The following is a 21,295-nucleotide window of genomic DNA, read 5'->3' on the forward strand; positions in this document are numbered from 1 at the left end:
GTAATCAGGGTTCGTCTATCAATGAGCCGATCAGAGGCAGAGCATCAGTGCATGATCGGCTGGGGGGCAGACTTAGTGTACATGAGAGGCTTGGTAAACGCGCTGGATATTTTCCAAGGAATCAAGAGGAGCTTGAGGAGATGGCAAACGCAAGAGTTCCCGATGAGGAAATATTCTACAGGGACCCTAATATACGTCGTGTAGAACCAACTAGGACTTGTTATCAGCCGGTTTGGAAAACCAAGTTTCCTCGATGGTGCCCAGAGGGTCTGACAAAGACGCAGAGGAGGAGGATGCAACGTGAGCGTCAGGAGGATTTATACCAAGAGGAAAATTCCTCCAATGAAAAGCCTGGTCGTCAGCAGTGGCAGGTAAAACACAAAAATAAGGGTCCATCGGCAGATGTTAATATGGTATTCATGTTGCCGATGGAGTTTTTGGCACTATCTGATAATGAGGAAGAAGTTGTTCTCTCTGATCAAGTAGCTCAGTTAACACTAGATCCAATGATGGCTGTTTTTGAGAAACCTACCGATGACGAGAGACAGCATCTTAAGGCTTTATTTGTGAAGGGCAGAGTTGATGGGCAGCCTGTGTCTAAGGTACTTATTGATGGAGGGGCTGCGATTAATATTATGCCTTATGTGATGTATCAGAAACTTGGTAAGGGGGATCAAGACTTGACCAAAACCGATATGATGTTGAAAGATTTTGAAGGCAACGTGTCACCGGCTAAAGGGGCAGTGTGCGTGGAACTGACCATCGGCAGCAAAACCTTGCCAACGACGTTCTTTGTTATCAACGGCAAGGGTGCATATAATCTGCTTCTAGGGAGGGATTGGATTCATGCTAATTGTTGTGTTCCTTCTACAATGCATCAATGCCTCGTACAGTGGATTGGGGATAAGATTGAGGTCGTCCCTGGTGATTCTTCTTATATCATCGCATCGGCAGAATCAGATACTTATGAGCGAACTAAATGCATATCAGGAGAAGCTTGGGAAAAAGAGTTCCTTAGAGTTGCTGATTATGAAATTCCACCGATCCAAGCAGTCGGTTCTGAAGAGGAGTTTTAATGGATAGGTTTGCCGATGATGGAAAATTAGGTCAAGGGTTCACATCGGCAGATGATTTAGTAGAAATAGATATTGGTGATGGTGATAGGTCAAGACCTACTTTTATTAGTGCTAAGTTAGATTCCAAGTGTAAGCAGTGAGTAACAGATTTGTTAAAAGAATATAAAGATTGTTTTGCTTAGAATTATACTGAGATGCCTGGATTAGACCGATCGATAGTTGAACATCGGTTACCTATCAAATCTGGATTTCGGCCACATCAGCAGCCAGCGCGCCGATGCAACCCTAATGTACTTCCTGACATTAAGGCCGAAATAACTAAATTAATTGAAGCAAAGTTTATTCGGCAATGTCGATACGCAGAGTGGATCTCTAATGTGGTTCCTGTTTATAAGAAAAATGGAAAACTTCGTGTTTGTATTGATTTCAGGAATCTCAACAAAGCCACACCAATGGATGGCTATCCAATGCCGATTGCTGATTTGTTGATTGATGCTGCGGCTGGACATCAAATTATCAGCTTCATGGATGGTAATGCAGGTTACAATCAAATATTCATGGCTAAGGAAGATATTCCCAAAACTGCTTTCAGATGTCCAGGTCATGTGGGGTTGTTCGAGTGGATAGTCATGACGTTTGGTTTGAAAAATGCCGGTGCTACTTATCAAAGAGCTATGAACTTTATTTTTCATGAATACATCGGCACATTAGTAGAGATCTACATTGATGATGTAGTGATTAAGTCTGGAGATATCACAGCACATTTAGCCGATCTGCGAAAGATACTGGAGTGCACAAGGAAGCATGGATTGAAGATGAATCCTAATAAATGTGCATTTGGTGTATCGGCAGGACAATTCTTGGGTTTTATGGTGCATCAGCGGGGCATTGAAATCAGTAGGAAGTCTATTGATGCAATTAACAAGGTGATTGCTCCTGCCAATAAGACTGAATTGCAATCTTTGATCGGTAAGATTAATTTCATTAGAAGATTCATATCTAATCTGTCGGGTAAGATCAAGGCTTTCAGCCCACTACTTAAATTAAAAGCTGATCAGGAATTCGTATGGGGAGTTGAACAGCAATTAGCCCTTGATGAAATTAAGAAATATTTATCAAATCCTCCAGTGTTAGTTCCACCTCAACATGGAAAGCCTTTCAGGTTATATTTGTCAACTGATGATACAGTTATCGGTTCAGCTCTTATTCAAGAATTTGAAGGGAAAGAACGTGTTATTTATTATTTGAGCAGAAGGTTAGTGGATGCTGAGACGAGGTATTCGGCCATCGAAAAATTGTGTCTGTGTTTATACTTTTCTTGTGTCAAATTAAGGCATTATTTGTTATCTGCCGAATGTACGGTCATATGCAAAGATGATGTGGTCAAGTATATGCTGTCGATGCCGATATTAAGTGGTAGAATCGGCAAATGGATTTTAGCATTATCAGAATTTGAACTACGTTACGAATCAACTAAGGCAGTTAAAGGGCAAGTGATGGCTGATTTTGTCACTCAGCATTGTAATACAGTGGACTTTCTGGGGATTGCTCCCTGGACACTTTTCTTCGATGGGTCCACATGTGGTGAAGGAGCAGGTATCGGCATTGTGTTAATTTCACCTCTAGGGAGGAAGTATGAGTTTTCATTGCCGATTGTTGCTACAGCAACAAACAATCAAGCTGAATACCAAGCCTTGATAAAAGGGTTAGAATTGTTGAAGGAGATACGTGCTGATGTTGTTGAAATCTTTGGTGATTCTATGCTAGTTATAAATCAATTGGCTGGAAGTTATGAATGCCGAAGTGAAGCTTTGATTTCGTATTATGAAAGATGTTTGCAATTGTTGAAAGGATTTAAAGGTTTTCGTCTTGAACATATCTCTCGATTGCATAATGAGGAAGCTAATCGACTAGCTCAGCATGCTTCAGGGTATCAGCCTATTCAGGAAGTGCTAACATCGGCAGTTGATACCGATGACTGGAGGAAAGAGATTGTCGATTATTTAAAGGATCCACATAGAAAGGTTGAGAGACGTATAAGGTTCCAAGCTACCAAATATGTGCTCCTCGATGATGAATTATATTATCGAACTATAGATGGAGTTTTACTTAGATGTGTTAGCAATGATGAATCGAAAAGCTTGATGGGTGAAATTCATGAAGGAGTATGTGGGGCACATCAATCGGCTTTCAAGATGAAATGGATGATCAGAAGGAATGGATACTATTGGCCGACTATTCTTGAAGATTGTTTTAAGTATTTTAAAGGGTGCCAGGGGTGTCAAAAGTTTGGTAATATTCAAAAAGCGCCTGCATCGGCTATGAATCCTATAATCAAACCGTGGCCGTTCCGGGGATGGGCTATTGATCTCATTGGTCAGATTTATCCGCCATCGAGTAAAGGACATAAATTTATCCTGGTTGCTACCGATTATTTTACAAAGTGGGTTGGGGCAATTCCTTTAAAAAAGGTGACATCGGTCAATATGATTGATTTTGTGAAAGAGCATATTGTTTACCGATTTGGTATTCCTCAGACTATCACTACCGATCAGGGCACTATGTTTACATCAGGAGAATTTGATGAGTTTGCTGTAGGTATGGGAATTAAAATTTTAAATTCTTCTCCATATTATGCTCAAGCTAATGGTCAAGCTGAGGCTTCTAACAAAGGGATCATCAAACTCATTAAGCGCAAAATTGAAGAAAATCCTAGGAGGTGGCATACAGTATTAAATGAAGCCTTGTGGTCATATCGGATGTCATGTCATGGTGCAACCAAAGTAACGCCTTATCAGTTAGTATATGGACACGATGCAGTATTGCCTTGGGAAATTAAGGTTGGCTCTAGACGAATACGTTCTCAAAATCAGCTGACAGCCGATGATTATAATACTCTTATGAAGGATGAGTTGGAAGATGTGGCGGGTCATCGGTTAAGGGCTTTAGTTAGTATCGAAGAAAATAAGAAAAGAGTAGCTAGATGGTATAACAAGAAGGTGAAAGTAAAAGAGTTTGCCGATGGAGATCTGGTCTGGAAATTGATTTTACCGATTGGGACTAAAAGTTCAAAGTTTGGAAAGTGGTCTCCTAATTGGGAAGGTCCATATCGGATAAATCAGTCTGTTCCTGGTAATGCATATATTTTAGAAACCCTCGAAGGGGTTGTGTTTCCCAGAGCGTTAAATGGAAAATATTTAAAGAAATATTACCCTAGTATCTGGATAGATGCATAAAAGTATAAGTGCCGATAACAGTATTATCGGTTAGAATTATGCAAGGATGTCAATGTCTCATAAAGTGCCGATACAATAAATAAGATTACACGTTCAACAAGGATTGGATAGCTAATATCGCACGCAGGCGAATCTGGTCGGCTTCCTCCATTTCTTTGATATCATCATCGGCGGCACCCTCCACAGGCTTGAGTTTTTTCTTCATGGCTAAAGCTTTGCGAGCTTGGATATCTCTTTCTTGCTGAAGGGCCTTGATGGCATCGGGTAGCTGGCTTTCTTCTTGTTGGGCATGAGTTAAGGCTGCCTCGACTTCTTTCAATTCAGCCAATAGAGCCATCTTCCTTGCTGATAAATCTAAGATTTTCTGCTTAAGTTCAGCGCCCGAAGTCTGCAAGTTGCCGATGCCCTTGTGCTTCTCATCGGCAATCTGTTTCAGTTGTAGCATCTCTTCTTTGAGTTGAGCCTGAGCTGCTCTATCGGCGATGCGCTGAGCGGCCCGTTGATATTGCAGTTGGCGGCTTTCTAAGTGAGCTGCTGGGAAGAGTACTTCTTCAACATCGGTAGGGACTTGGCCCCGAATTGTTTTGAAAATTGCCTTTGCGGGGTCTGAGTCATCTACCAGTTGGGCGGTACCTTGTTGTAGCAAGTTCAGGAGGGTTTCCAACTTGGATTTAGTCTCTGCCGATATTGTTCCCAGTGCAAGGGAAGAACTTGTCTCCTCTCCATCGTCGTCAGAAATGTCAATGGCAAAGGAAAATAGGCTGTTCGGGGAGTCTTGTTCCTGAGAGAGAGAGAGGGAGATCAGTTAGGGGTAAGTATGAGTATTGTAAATCAACTAGGCTGATCGGTTTACCTGTTTCAAGGCAATTTCCTGTGCTTGACTGGAGGAAGCAACCTGGAGTATGTCGTGTGGGGGATCGGCTGAGCTTGCCGATGGGATATCCTCTGTGACTTCATCGGTGGTGGGCTCTTGAGGTATGACGGCCGAGGACATTGGGGCAGATGTAGGGATCGGCATAGACCTTTGTCGTTTTGGCTGTGCTTCAGTATCTGTTGAAGCTTTGCGTTTTGCTTGGGCATCGGCAACGATGGGCTGGGGGGCATCGGCACTTGTTGGTTGTGAAGCTTGGACATCTGGTACGTTTGCCGATGTACCCAATTGTTGCTGCAAAACAAGTGTAAGAGATGATATTTAACAAATAAAATGTAAAGTCAAGAAGCTACCTCTGAAGGTTCGTCGAAAGAAGTGGTGCTTGATATCGGCGGAATTGCCGATGATGATCCAGTAGCAGCTCTTACCCCCTGATGATTAAGGTTAATACAGTTTGTGATCGGCATAAGTAAAGATAAACGAGGTTGTTACCTTAAATGCTTTGACCAAGGTTGCAGCAGCAGCCGATGGAGTAGCCCTGGATGTAGCCAATTTGGACTTGGAAGTGATGGTCTTGGTACGAATCTTCTGGTGGGTCAAAGCGGCTAAGGTGGGAGCGTTGTAGCCGATCAGCGATGTTGGGGAAACAGGCCGGAGATTGAAGGGTTTCCCACTTTTGCTCACCGATGGTGCTGGGTTGTTAACCTGTTACAAGAGAATCGGTTACTGATATATGAAGGGAAAAGCAGAAGGGAGTTAAAGGGAACTTATCGCGTCGTCAGGGATGGCATATTCAGGGTCGATCATGTGCCGATATGTGTGAGCAGAAGTTGCGAACAGTTGTTCTTTCCACTCTCGCCACCATTGCTTATATGACTCGGTGATGAAAGATATTGGTGTCCAGGTGGATATATCAACATCTATAGTATCGGCATCGGGGGAGAGTTGTACTACCTTGTTCCAATCTGTTCCGCAGGTGATTGTTTCCCTGGGTTTGATCACATCGGCAAAGCAGAGTTTGATCGGCAATTGCCCAAAAGCCAATTGGCGGGATACTGCCGATGGGTTGTAAAATTCATACGTAATGTTGGTGTTTTTCCCGCTGCCGAATGTGTTTACTGGAATTGTCCTGGGAGTGATGATAGCCATCATGAGCTCATTATCTTGATTCAGAGTGTTATCGGCAAAGTTGAAAAGAAGGGGGAATCTGTTTTCTTCGTCAATATAAGGCACCCAGGCCCTATGATCACGAGAAAGACCATTGTAGAAGCTTTGAAAGAATCTGCCGATTTGGTCTTCGTTGGCTTCTGTTCCAGGAAGGACAATTATGGCTTCACCAAAATTGAGGGGTGAGCGTGTTGCCGATTCATCATCCCCAAGCACATAGTCTTCAGCAATTTCTCGTGGGAATTGTTGAGCAAAAAAGTCCCATTGCAAACGTTTGTGCATATGGGCATTCAGCCACATGTTGATAAACCACCACGGGCCTCCCAGGTTGCCGATGGGTTCGCCGAGCAAAAGTTTCTGAGACACTTGATGAAGAAGATGATAAGTGGAGCTCAGAAGGTATCGGCCAAGAGGAAACCTTACGCCATTAGCCAAAAGTTCAGCTGCAGGGAGGAAGGCGTTGGTTGGTCCTACTGATCGACCACAGAAGATGAATTTTTCCAACCACATATTCAGGAATGTGGCATGTTCCCTCTGGCTAAGTGTCCCGGTCTTCTGGTATTCTTGAATATATCCTGTCCAACCGCCGATGTTGCGGGTATTTACCCTGTATTCAGGCTTTCTACCATAGATGGAGCCTTCATCGGCAGTTGAGATGTCCAAGCCAGTAAGCATATGGATATCGGCAAGGGTAGGAGTAGCTGGGCCATGTCCAAACATAAAAGTATTGGTCGTGTCTGACCAGAAATAAGCAGCTGCAATCATCATTGATTCATTTTTCTGCATATCGGCAATAGATAGCCTAATGCATTGGTCTAATCTTCGTTCTGCCCAGTATACTTGCATCGATCTATTAACTCTCAAGTACCAATCTTTCCACCCCTTGGTGGTTTTGGGCCAAGATCGGAATGTGTCTTTCCACAAATTCAGAGAGAAATTTTGGGCTCTAAAGGGGATTCTGTTAACCTCTGCATTGATCAGATCGGTTGGATCTGGGTTGCCCATTGGACCGAGGCATTGGACGTGCGGCTGATCGGTTGGGATAACTAATTTGTTGCGCAGTTCCTAAGGTTATAGAATCCAGAGAACAGAAGAAAGGAAAAATCACCAACTGAATGAATTTGCGAAAAGATCAAAGTAAAGAATAATGGAAGTGGAGCGAACCGCGGGGACGTCGAAGTTGATGTCCATGGTCTTGAGGAAACTTGAAGTTAGCGCCGGAGAAGGGTTCTTCTTGGTTGAGGTCGCGCGGTTGTTCGTCGGAGTCGCCGCCGGAGAGAGGAAATGCCAAGGATTGGAGGCTGAAGGTAGAAAATGAGGGTTCCGGAGAAATCTATTTATAAGCCGCCCGGAGTAAGGGTATTTTGGACTTATCTCTATGTCGCGCGCATATAGGTCGAGACGGTTCAGAAGGATATGGTAACTGTTCGCACGATAATCAGGGGATTGTACAGATGAGTTGATGACAAGTAATCATGACTTGGAAGGGATATCGATACAGGATATTTTAATTCTGAAAATGGCAGCGTTATCATGTTAAGATCTTGCCGATGGGTTATTGTTTCGGTATCTTAACCATAATCAAAGCAAGAGTGGTTGGTGATTGTGCGATATTTACTGAAATGCGTGAATCAAGATTAGATTTGATTGGATTTGATAACAAATCAAGTTTTGGCTTGGAGAATGAGTTACGGTAATCGGGCAAAGGCAAGTGTTATCTGGAGTAAATTTTGGAACATTAATGGTTTTATACTCCGAAATTGGGGGGCATGTGTTGACACCGTTTTTTGTACGTGATGATGATCGGAGTGGATTAATCGGTGAAGGGAAGGTTACTGTGTACTTTGATAGCCTATGGAAGCCAGCTTGTAAAGATAGTTGCCGATAGCTGGTGATGGTCGATGGAAAGGTTGGTTTAGATTCGGGCGTTGCCGATGAAGTTAGAGGTGTTATTGTCGATGCCGATGAGAGGAGGTTTAAAGACTACTGCCGATGTAACAGTGAGTATGCCGATGAGAGGAGGTTTGAAGACTACTGCCGATGCAACAGTGAGTATGACGATGAAGGAAGGCTTGAAGGTTACTACCGATGGAACAGGGGATATGCCGATGGGAAGGAAGATGGCGAGGTTTTCATCGTAATTAAGGCGGACAGGGAAATAGATAGGAGTTGATTTCCTTTTTTATATTTGTTAGAGTATGGTTCATGTAAGAGTCACGTGTTTCCTTAGATATGGGCTTGGTGTCCTAGTTGTGTTCGGTTGTGTCTCTTTAGATCGGGGTATAAATATGGAGTGAGGGGCAATGTAAGAAAAAAGATATATCAATCAACATCAAAACCAACTTTTACTCCTATTTGCATCTACTTACTTTTCGGCGACTTCGTCAATTTGCATACTTTTTCTTTTTTACGAGTTCTCATTGAATCGGCGAGCTGCATCGTTTCAGTGCGACCTTCGGCGATTCTCGAGTTCCGCGTGAGCACCTCTTGGCCGTGACTTCCGGGCGTATCGCTGTTGTCAGGACTAAAGTGTTCGTATTTTCATCCTTGTCGATTAGCAGGTCAAATCGACTGGCACGCTTTGGATATCGATTCGGGTATTAGCCCTTTGTGTTTGCAGTATCCCCTTCTGCATCAACACTATCTCAAAACACATGCTAGTAGCTCAAAAAATCTAAATACTAAACACTATTGTAGGACAGGTAAAAAAGCTATCTGCACTAGTAGTTGAATAAAAAGTTTACCTTCATACACTTTCTCACACTCGTGATACAAAGGAAATGCTTTTGCTTGGAACTTCTTAAGCCTTGGATGATCCTGGCAAATACAAACTAAAGTTAGCAGTTATCGGGGACCTAATACCAGGGTACCCAATAAGGTGGAACTAATAACCATCGAACGTTGGCGCTTCCGGTCAGACAAGAAAGCTACTACGCTTCTTGCCCGAATGATGGAAGATTGGTTCTGCCTCGCCCGACGTCCGAGGGCTAGTTCCGTCCCGCCCGACGTTCGAGGGTGGGCTCCGCCCGCCCGATGACTGCACCCTGCTCCTTCATGCTGACAAGCATAGGGTACGACATGACATTCGAGTCAACCGCCATATCGAGAACCATGCCCTGCACGCCTGCAGGAAGGTACCGTTAGGATACGATGGGATGGGCGCTTTAAGCCCTTTTCGACCTAACAGTGCTCGAATAGTATTGTAGGCATCGACTTTTGTCCCACAGTGTTGTAGGCGCCGTCATCAGCCCTCGGGCGTGGATACTAACATAGGCATACGACAACCGCTATAATCCAAGGAAGAACTCACATCATCTAGAGTGACAGGCGTATAGTCATTTCCCCATCTACTCTCTGTAGAGTCATGGCTCAGAGCCCTGACACACCGCACCGCATTGCACCGTCCGCCGGGAGAGGATGGGACATGACCACTCGCTGTAACAAAGTCAGAGCCCGACCCTATCAGGATCAGTGGAACATGCTATCTCTGGCATGGTCTGCCATGTCAGCAAGGCAGGCTCAAGAGAAAAGGAAGACCCGGCACCCTCGAAGGACTTTCTCTGCCTTTGGTTTTTTTCCTCTTTCTCCCATCTGTAACCCCTGCTCCCCCCTTGGTCTATAAAAGGGAGGGCAGGGCACCAGACTAAAGGGACCGACTTTTGACGAATCAATTCAACACAACACACACCCAAGCAGCAACCGAGCTCTTGGCGTCCTTTGGACCACTCCATCAGAGACTTGGGACCTGTCCCTCTCTCGATCGTTTGTACCCCCTACTACGAACCTTTTTCGGTACTAATAACACGAGCAACAACAGACTAGACATAGGGACATTTAGCCCGAACCAGTATAAACCTTGTGTCCTTTAGTGCACCATACGGGCCTAACGCGCAACAATTATAAATTTACTTGCCGATGTTTGTTCGAAACACCGACAACAGCATAGTAACAAGCTAATTTATCTAGCAAGTGAAATGATATTACAACATACATCAATAAGTTTCTTCCATTTGTCTGGTAAAGTATTGATCATACACAAAGAATCATTCCAGCCAACTCCACTTTTCTTAATCCCTACCCAAATGGCCTTGTAGTTTCCTTTAATGTCCTTCTCCTTGTCTTGAATCTGTGCCTTAAAAAATCCAGCGGATGAAAACTTCTCATTGAAATGCTTTATGATACATCTCCATCCTTTAGGTGACCAACCATTTTGGCCGTTAAACCTTTCATGATTGTATTCTTGAAGTACATCAAGAAGTCCTTTCTCATAATTAAAGCTCCATGATGCTCTTGAGCTTTGTCCTTTAGTCATAGCTAGAGTTTACAAAAAATAACATTCAAACACAACTGTAATAGTTTGACGATATATAACATAACTCACATAAATAGGAAGTCATAGACATAAATGTCTTATACAATAGCACATTGGCATGTTTAACATTTATTACATAACACACTACAAAATAATCTTCGTGCTCTACGACTTGACTGCTACTTCCTAAGCATGATTTTGATTGTAGCGTTGCCACATTTGCATGGCAATCGGATCTCTTAGCACGTAGCATGGTCTTGTAAATTCGGCGACTGCACATCATTTTGATGATTATCATCTCCTTGTGGCAAATCAACATGATTAGTTTCTGGTATATAAGTAGGTTGGTGATCTAGCCAATTCTCGTCACCATTTAGACATCTAATTATGTTATGAAATGCAGCGGCTGTTGTTGGAATTTTTATTTGAGATTCTATGTGATGATGTGTTCCTACTTTTAGAATTTGAAACCTTTTCTTAAGAATCCCAATAGCCCAATTGAAAGTGCATCTAGCCCTTTAGTGGGTTTTGGATGATTGAATGACAACGTGATTAAAGGACTAACCCGTTTGCTAAGTGTGGACAGGTAATAGGTTATCTCACAGGTACTTAATGAAAGCTAAAATGATGTGTTGATGTATAAACAATCTAGTTCAAGCACAAGACAACAATGCAAATGGAATTCATGCAAGTGCTTGTTTATTGTGGGATTTCCATGTACTATGTGAAAGCAAGCTCGTGAGTATTAGTTAATGAGACATAAGGGATTGCATATGGAATGGTCTCATATTTGAAGCTTGCTAAATTGAAATGAAAAAGATAACAATACATATGAATGGATGATTCAACACAAGATGTGACTTAATGGCTTGAGATGGTGAAGATAGCAAGGAAAGGCTTTGAGGTACTAAGCAAGGGTGAAGGGCAAGCGACGGCTTGGCGGCCGAAGAACCTAGCTAGGGTGAAGAAGAAAGTACTTGCATTTAGTTGAGGTACTAATCAAGCTAAGATGGTCATATTGATATGAAGGATCAAATCTATATTGGACAAGTTGATTAAAGTGACTTGATGCATTTGGAGTTATTCATATTTGATGAATGGAATCAAGTCACGTGCTCAAGATGGCTATGCTCAAGCGACAAGATCAATATTGACATGTTTGCACCCTCACTTGATGAAGATTGAAAGACACGGCATCAAATTTAAAGAAGATCAACTCAAAAGGTTTAATTTCATTTTTCTTTTGATCTTGAGTTAATAGACATGCCGTACTATTAAGAGGGATGCAAGTTTAGGCGGTCTGAGGAAGATAGAGTGCTCAAGCATAATAATTAAATCAAAAGAGAGACACTCTAGCACTTCACGAGCACAAAGAATAATTTTCTGTGACTGTCGGTGTCGGAAGTCCCGACGTAAGCCGGAACTCCCGACAGTCGGAAGTCATGACTCTTGCTGGAAGTGCTGACTCCCAATCACTGCCTGTGCGGTGACTGTGGACGTCGGAAGTCCCAACGTAAGCCGGAACTCCCGACAGTCGGAAGTCATGACTCTTGCCGGAAGTGCTGACTCCCAGTCACTGCCTGTGCGGTGACTGTGGACGTCGGAAGTCCCGACGTGAGTCGGAACTCCCGACAGTCGGAAGTCCCGACCCAAGCCGGGAGTCCCGGCATCGATGGTTCTACTGACCGGTTGACTGTGCACGTCGGAAGTCTCGACGTTCGTCGGAAGTTCCGACCGTCGGAAGTCCCGACGTTCGTCAGAAGTTCCGACGTTGGCTGTCTCGGGTGGACTTTGACCTCGCATGAACAGTGTTTTCTTCATACGTCGGAAGTCCCGAGATCTACGTCGGAACTCCCGACGTAGATCTGAACGGTTAGATTTTGCCTTGGGGTATATATACCCGTCTCCTTCATTCTAACCGTTGCCCACTCATTTCATTGCAACAAACACTCGGCCAAAACAGCCCCCAAGCATTCTAGGCTCGCCACTCTTCTCTCCTTTGCCTCCAACTTCAATTCCTAAAGGGTTTGAGTGATTGGAGAGTGGATTGAGTGAGAAAAACACTTTGAGCAAGCTTGAGCACTTGATTTCTTCGTCAAGCCGGTTTGATTTGCATTTGTTACTCTTGGGGATTTTCCCCTAGCCGACGAGGCGTCGCCCAAGAGCTTCCATCTTGTGGAAGAGCCTTGGGAAGTTTGTATCACCCTTGTTTTCTAGTGAAGAAACTCAAGTGACCTTTGTGGTATCCTTGAGTGAGGCAAGGAGGTGGAAGAGACTCCGACCAATGTGGTCACCTCAACAACGAGGACGTAGGAGCTCCTTTGTGGGGCTGCCGAACCTCGGGATAAATTCTTGTCTCCCGCGTGCTTGTTGTTGTTGTGATTTGCTCGAATTTACATGTATTTGGTTATCTTCCTCTCTCTAGCTATTTCTTAGGGTTTGGGCCTCGATCTACGGAGTGGTGGCTTATCAACGTCAAGAGAGTGACCCAACACCTTACCTTACCACTAGGAAGTGGGTTTGTAAGTTATCGGCATCACAAAGTTCATTTTAGCACTTGTAGTTCATTTCCCGTAGGGGTCGGAAGTGCTGACAGATTGCGTTGAAAGTTCTAACCCAAACTGTTGGGACTTCTGACACGTCAGAAGTTCTGACCCAAACATCGGGACTTCTGACACGTCGGAAGTTCTGACCCAAACTGTCGGGACTTCCGACATTAACTGACTAGTGCATTTTGATTCAACTCTTTGGTTGCCGTTGTTTGGCTCCCTAGGTTTATCTAGTATCTTTTATATACTTTGTGGCTAACTTGTGAGGGGTTGTATTACTTTGATTTGGAGTTTCCATTTTGAAAACTCCTATTACTAATCGTTTCCGCTTTTAAAGGTGTTGATTTTTCAGAAACACCTATTCACCCCCCTCTAGGCGACATCCTAGATCCTTTCAATTGGTATCAGAGCGAGGTTCTCACCTAAAGCTTCACCGCCGTGAGAAAAGGATGTCGACGCCTATCGAGTTGGAGCCGATGCTTCTCCAAAATGATGGTTCAAAAGTTTCTATCTTGGTCAATTCATGTACTCAATGCTTTTAGAGATATTAGTCCTCTTGTTGAGCATATTGTGTTTGCAAGCATACCTCTTTCTATAGTTGATTGGAGCAACTATAAGAATTTATCAAAAGAGGAAGAAATATGCGTGCAACTCAATGCTCAAGCTATTAATATCATTTTGAGTACATTGAGTGTAGAGGTTCAAGATGAGGCAATATTCAATGGACAATCACCTCCTGAGAGTGCTCATCTCATTTGGACCAAACTCGTTGAGGTATATGGAAAATCCAAATGCGATGATGCACTTGAGGTCGAGTCAATGGAAAATATGTCCATTATGTCTTCATGCGGCGAAGAAGCCTCACAAGACCTCAAGAGCGTCGAGCTGGAGCAAGAGGTGCAAGCCGAGGCGACTGCGCTGTCTGCAAGCACATACCGGACGTGTTTGGTATCCCTGCCAAATGTGTCCGGTATGGCTGAGGCAGCCGGACAGCAGGCAGTCTGTGATGATGAGGCTCAAGCTTGGTGGCGGCCAAGTGATGAGTCAACCTTAGTATCTCATGATACTCATCACTTGTGTCTCATGGCCAAGAAAAGCAAGAAGAAGGCTAGCAAGAAAGATCAAGCCAAGGAGATAGCACGAGTAGATGATCAAGAAGAGAGTGATATTGAAATTGAAGATAGCTACACTCTTGATCATCTAAGCAACAAAGACAAGCTCATTCTCATGAAGCTAGTTGAGAAGAATGATGAGCTAGAGGAAGAGAATGAGAAACAAGAGCAATCACTTCAAAATCAAGAAAAGTTTCTCATCTCCAAATTGCAAGAGCTAAAGGCCATAAATGAGAGGTATGAAAAATTATCAATTGAGCATGCTTTAGTTACTAACTCCTCTTCTAGTGTTTCACAACTAGAGAAGGAAAACTTTGAGCTCAAGGCAAAATTAGATGAACTCTCAGGCAAATATAATGTGCTACAAGCAAACTATGTTCATCTCAAGTGCTCTCATGAAGAATTAGTAGAATCAAGCATCATGCTTGAGGTGGCTCATGAGGTTGTGATTACAACGGTAAAATCATCTCAACCTCCCACTCACACACTCACTTGTACACAATCTCAATTGAATATTTCTTGTGCTAATGAGTGTGCTTCTCAAGCAAGCCAATCTTCGATTGAGCAAAAATTTATAGAAAACATAGAGCTCAAAGAAGAGGTGAAAAGATTAAAGAAAGATGTGATTCGATTGAAGGGTAAGGAGAAAGCACAACCTTCTCAAGATAACCGTGATAACATGGTGAAGAAGCTTGAGAAGGGTTCAAACCTTGCTTCCTTCAAAACCCAACAAAGGAATCACATTTCAAGCAAGGCCAACACAACCAAGAGCAAGAAACATGGAAAAAGTATGTGCTATGGTTGTGGATTGTATGGACATGAGTGGGCTACGTGTCCACATAAGAATTGGGCCAACAAGGTTGAAGCCACCACTCAAAAGGCTTCAATCAAGGAGGCCAAGCAAGTGAAGAGTGATGGACAAAGCGCTTGTCTCATGAGCAAGAAATTGGGGCATCCTACCAAGAAATGCCCAATATATCAAGAGTCAAGAAAGGTAGCCCAAGTTGCAACAAGAAGATGCTATGAATGCAATGAGATGGGCCACAAGGTTGATAGATGTCCATACAAGCAAAACAAGCGTAGAGCAAACAAAGGTCGCATATGCTATGCTTGTGGAAGAAAGGGGCATCTAAGCTATGATTGCCCAAATGGTAACATCCCTAAGCCGAACACATTTGTTTATGATAATATGCTTAGGAAGACCACAAATGGAATTAGCACTAGCAAGGTGATGTGTTCACCACAAACTAGTACTAAGGCCATTTGGGTGCCTAAGCACTTGTTGACTAACCCAAAAGGACCCAACAAGAGTTGGGTACCAAAATGTGCTTAGGTTGATAATGTAGGTACTTGGTGGTGAGATGAAAGGTTTGGGGTGGTTGAGCAAGTAAATTGAAAATATTCACTCAATCTATCAATCAATTCTTATCATAATCTCATATATGGTTGACCCAAAGATAAATCAATGACCATATCGTTTACTTCATCTCTACCATTGGTAACAAGTATCTAAAGACCTTATAGGATAGCCACTTTGTGTTTAGTGCTCAATGGCTCACAAATAAGCATATTTGTGAAATAATTGGAAGTGACTAATTAATTTTATTTAATCATTATCATATTTGCCATGTGATGCTTTTAATGGCTCTCTAGTAGAGCAATGCATTTGTTCAGATGCAGGCATACAAGAAGTACTAAACGAAGAATCACAAGCAGCGCTTCAATTGTTTCTGTCCTGCATCTACTGAACGTGTCCGGTATGGCCAGGGCAGAAAGGAAAAGTGTTTATGTTCTTCACATGCCGGACGTGTCCGGTATGGCAGGAACCAGAGCACTAATTGAGATGCAATTGAGGTTTGATCCATTTGATTTCATATATCCTTAATTCGCTCAGAAGCTTGTGATCTATCAAACCTAAGTGGGTTATGAGTATGTCTCAACGAAATTTAAATATGGCAAATTACTTTGTGTTGGTAAAAATAGAAAATTGACTCCCAAATTCTTAAAAGAATAAAGTGCTTGTTGAAAGTCATTCAAATTACTTGTGATACTTATTTAGGGGGAGCTCAGTTTCTATTTTGCACCATTGTGGACTAATAAATTTATCTAGCATTATTTGTAGTCCTTTAGATGAAAATTGATTTCATATATGGTATGATTATTTGACAAGTGAGGTCAACATGATGTTTGTAATGCCATGTATTATCTCAGTGGTGATATTGTGGGCTCAAGGCAAAGGTATGTATTTACATACATGCATTGTAAGTGCATCTAAGGCCCTTTATATGCTAGTGTGTGCATTTGTGTGATATAGGATATATGTTTTTCAAAATCCCTAACTAGCATGTGTAGGTGGTGTGGTTTTTGAAAATCATGTGGTTTTTGGGTCTTTGTGACTTAGTCATGTCATATTGTGATTATTGCTACCCTTGGTTGATTATTTGCCTAATCACATGTGACATGGTTCTCTCAAGTCCATAAAAATCTCTATGTCCCTCTAAAATCTCTCTCAAGTTTTGAAAATCATAAATTTGCCAAATATTTGAAAAAGAGAAAATCAATTCTTAGCTAATACATGTCCCCTAAGTGAGAATCCTAAGCCTATTTCAATTGATGCAAATATTATGCCTAGGAAGGTTTGTTATTGTACCTTATTGGTTAGTATTGCAAAAAGAAAATTCCGCTATTCATACTAAGGCTATGCCTAAGTATGTTGCGTCTAACATGAGAGGACCCAAACTAGTTTGGGTACCATCGAAAAGTGGATGATCGTTTGTAGGTACCATGGCATTGGAGACTTGATTCAATGAAATTATTATTGTTCATCTTATGTTGAGTCAAGTATTAAAACCTAGTGCAATTCTATCCCAATGCCAAGTCAAAATTGAGTGAAGTCCATATGCTATCAACATACAAGTGTCATATTCAAGTTGTGGGAATTTATTGATGTATTTGAAGGCCTGCAAATAAGTGGAGTTGAAGCTTGCAAAGATGATCATAAGCTATCAAGGTATATCTCTTGTTGATCAAAGTTTATTTGGGTGCATATGAGTTAATTGAATTGGATATATATATGCATATGTTGCTTGCTATGAGATGTTTGAATGGATTAAATGCTTAAGTAATCAAGTTTGAAGTTGGTTTGATTGGATATGTTCATAAGATTTCTTCTAGTAAGTGGTTTGAATGGACATATGTCTTGTGAGAGTATTCAAACAAGTTGATTTCAAGTTTGGTTCAATTTGGAGAAAAATAGCTCAATTATTGAAATCTGTCAAATATTGAAAATCTGAGCTAGCAGTGATTATAGACATGTTTGAGTAACCAAATCTATTTGTATTGGCTTGAAATTTGGTCTGCATTCTCTACAGTTGTGGTATTAGTTGCTGTGCAAATTTCATGAGATTTGGATAAGTGATACTTCGGATTTGGAGTAGATCTTGTCAGCTATAGTGTAGCAGTTTTCAGCATGTAGTAGTGTGGAAAGATATGAAATCTGGTAGCAATATAGAAGTCAAAAGAAGCTAAAATTTTTACAGCTACTAGAAGACTTAGTGTGTCACATCTTTACCAAATTTTGTGGTTTTTGGATATGTACTTTGGGAGATATGATTTATTCTTTGAAGAGTACAGAATCTGCCAGGAAAGTGACAATTATTGGATTGATCAAAAGTCACTTAGATTCAAAGGTCCTCAAATTAGAATCATATCTATAAGTGATTGAGGTACCTATGTTTTGGTTTTGGTTTGAAATAGAAGCATGACAAATGATGAGTACAAGACAATTTGTTTGAAGAGTGTATCTGGTACACATTTGGTACTCAAGCTAGAGATCAAGACCAAGATCAAGATGAAGATGAAGTTTAAGTTCTAGTGATAATTGGAGATCTTTTGATAGAAACAAAAGGACTTAAACAAGTAGAAAGAAAAGGACTTAAAGAAGGATTCAAAGTTATTCATCAAATTAAGTCCAACAATATGGATCAATCAAACAAAATCTTTCAAGTGGATCAAGTGATTTTCTTTTAAGTTATTTCAAGTAAGTATCAAGGATGGTTCTTTGGAGAGAGGTCACTTCGCCCTAGGCTTGGATGGCTAAAATCAAAGTGGTAATCTAAAGGGACATTTGAGGTACTTGGTTGAAGAAAATCAAGAGATTGGTCTAGAAAGCAAGCAACACCCAAAAGAGAACAAGTCATGAAATTTCAAGTGGTATCATAAAATTTCAAGTGGTATTACAAGTGGTGCATCTTTTAGTTCTCTCAAGCAAGCAATGATCAAAGAAGAAGCAAGCCAACCACAACAAGAAGAGTGCACTTGATCATTAGTGATTCTCAATTCATATGGGTGAAGAATAGGAATTCAAAGAATTGGTATCTATTGGTCTTCACCAAGCTTATAATTGGACTTCATGGTGCTATTGGAGAAATGAATTGAAATCTATATGACTATCTTCCTCTCCAATATAGCAAAGGTATCATTGTATTGTGCATGATCATTTTTCATCCCTTACTAGTATGCGGTTAGTGCATATAGTACATGCTTATAGGATCATGCATTATAAATAAAAATTTTTAGATTCATAGACTACCACTATTGCTTGAATGATTATATGATCTAGTGGTTAGTGTATGAGTTTGTTCATGAGCTAGTAAACCCATGTACTTGATCTATTTTGAATTGCAAACAAGTGACAAGTACAACCTCTTTAAGATGACAAAGGGGGAGAGTTTAATACAAAGGGAGAGATTAGTACAAAGTTTGAACCTTAAGCACCCTTTGTGCTTTGTGTGACAGCTTGTAGCCCCTTTGTCCTTAGTATGTCATTGTTGGACCTTTGTGGTGATAGATGACAAAGGGGGAGAGAGACTGATTAAAGCTTTAGGATAGTTTCATTTGCTTATCTTTGTACCTGAAGATATGTACTGCAGGCTGTCGGTTCTTGTTTTTGAGCTTCATTGATGTATCTTGGATTTGAGATAGATTGTATCATATGTGAGATGAGACTTACTTATGTTTTATCTATGTATCTCTTGAGACATGATCTTTATTTATATTTTAGTGGTTTGTGGACTTGAGAAAATGTGTAATGAGTGCTATGTGTGAATTACATGTGTTATATTTATTTTCATAAGGACTATGCATGCTAGAATGAAAATATTTGACGTGATGCCTTTATATTTATTCTTGTATGATATATCTTGTCATATGCATCACGGTTTCTCTTTGTCACACACACATGCACCCCACAGATGCAATGATTTAGGGGGAGTCTCCTATATGTTTTAGTATGTGCAATTGACATTTGAGGTCATTTTGTGAATTCTAATCATAAGCACATATTAAGGGGGAGTCTCTCATAAATCATCGAACCCAAAAGTTTAAATGTTTATATCATTTTGTAAGCTTTAATCAAGTTGTCATCAATCACCAAAAAGGGGGAGATTGAAAGTGCATCTAGCCCTTTAGTGGGTTTTGGATGATTGAATGACAACGTGATTAAAGGACTAACCCGTTTGCTAAGTGTGGACAGGTAATAGGTTATCTCACAGGTACTTAATGAAAGCTAAAATGATGTGTTGATGTATAAACAATCTAGTTCAAGCACAAGACAACAATGCAAATGGAATTCATGCAAGTGCTTGTTTATTGTGGGATTTCCATGTACTATGTGAAAGCAAGCTCGTGAGTATTAGTTAATGAGACATAAGGGATTGCATATGGAATGGTCTCATATTTGAAGCTTGCTAAATTGAAATGAAAAAGATAACAATACATATGAATGGATGATTCAACACAAGATGTGACTTAATGGCTTGAGATGGTGAAGATAGCAAGGAAAGGCTTCGAGGTACTAAGCAAGGGTGAAGGGCAAGCGACGGCTTGGCGGCCGAAGAACCTAGCTAGGGTGAAGAAGAAAGTACTTGCATTTAGTTGAGGTACTAATCAAGCTAAGATGGTCATATTGATATGAAGGATCAAATCTATATTGGACAAGTTGATTAAAGTGACTTGATGCATTTGGAGTTATTCATATTTGATGAATGGAATCAAGTCACGTGCTCAAGATGGCTATGCTCAAGCGACAAGATCAATATTGACATGTTTGCACCCTCACTTGATGAAGATTGAAAGACACGGCATCAAATTTAAAGAAGATCAACTCAAAAGGTTTAATTTCATTTTTCTTTTGATCTTGAGTTAATAGACATGCCGTACTATTAAGAGGGATGCAAGTTTAGGCGGTCTGAGGAAGATAGAGTGCTCAAGCATAATAATTAAATCAAAAGAGAGACACTCTAGCACTTCACGAGCACAAAGAATAATTTTCTGTGACTGTCGGTGTCGGAAGTCCCAACGTAAGCCGGAACTCCCGACAGTCGGAAGTCATGACTCTTGCCGGAAGTGCTGACTCCCAGTCACTGCCTGTGCGGTGACTGTGGACGTCGGAAGTCCCGACGTAAGCCGGAACTCCCGACAGTCGGAAGTCATGACTCTTACCGGAAGTGCTGACTCCCAGTCACTGCCTGTGCGGTGACTGTGGACGTCGGAAGTCCCGACCCAAGCCGGGAGTCCCGGCATCGATGGTTCTACTGACCGGTTGACTGTGCACGTCGGAAGTCCCGACGTTCGTCGGAAGTTCCGACCGTCGGAAGTCCCGACGTTCGTCGGAAGTTCCGACGTTGGCTGTCTCGGGTGGACTTTGACCTCGCATGAACAGTGTTTTCTTCATACGTCAGAAGTCCCGAGATCTGCGTCGGAACTCCCGACGTAGATCTGAACGGTTAGATTTTGCCTTGGGGTATATATACCCGTCTCCTTCATTCTAACCGTTGCCCACTCATTTCATTGCAACAAACACTCGGCCAAAACAGCCCCCAAGCATTCTAGGCTCGCCACTCTTCTCTCCTTTGCCTCCAACTTCAATTCCTAAAGGGTTTGAGTGATTGGAGAGTGGATTGAGTGAGAAAA

This window comes from Miscanthus floridulus, chromosome 5 (genome assembly GCF_019320115.1).
Source record: "Miscanthus floridulus cultivar M001 chromosome 5, ASM1932011v1, whole genome shotgun sequence".
Taxonomy (NCBI): domain Eukaryota; kingdom Viridiplantae; phylum Streptophyta; class Magnoliopsida; order Poales; family Poaceae; genus Miscanthus; species Miscanthus floridulus.